A 217-nucleotide genomic window follows, 5' to 3' on the forward strand; every position below is an offset into this window, starting at 1 on the left:
AGCCTCTTTTACAGTATTAATTATTCAGGATCAAAGTACCCAGGACACCCAAACACAGAGTCATCAACACCCACGAGCGAGGGGGCAACGAAACTAATGCTAAACGAGAATATCACCAGATGGGGCGCAGATTACGAAACTGGATCAGGATCGAGGGTCACGAGGACGGAATCAAAGGAAAAATGGTCATGTGAGAAAAGGGTAACCCAAGGTACAT

The sequence above is a fragment of the Penaeus monodon genome, chromosome 20 (genome assembly GCF_015228065.2).
Source record: "Penaeus monodon isolate SGIC_2016 chromosome 20, NSTDA_Pmon_1, whole genome shotgun sequence".
Taxonomy (NCBI): domain Eukaryota; kingdom Metazoa; phylum Arthropoda; class Malacostraca; order Decapoda; family Penaeidae; genus Penaeus; species Penaeus monodon.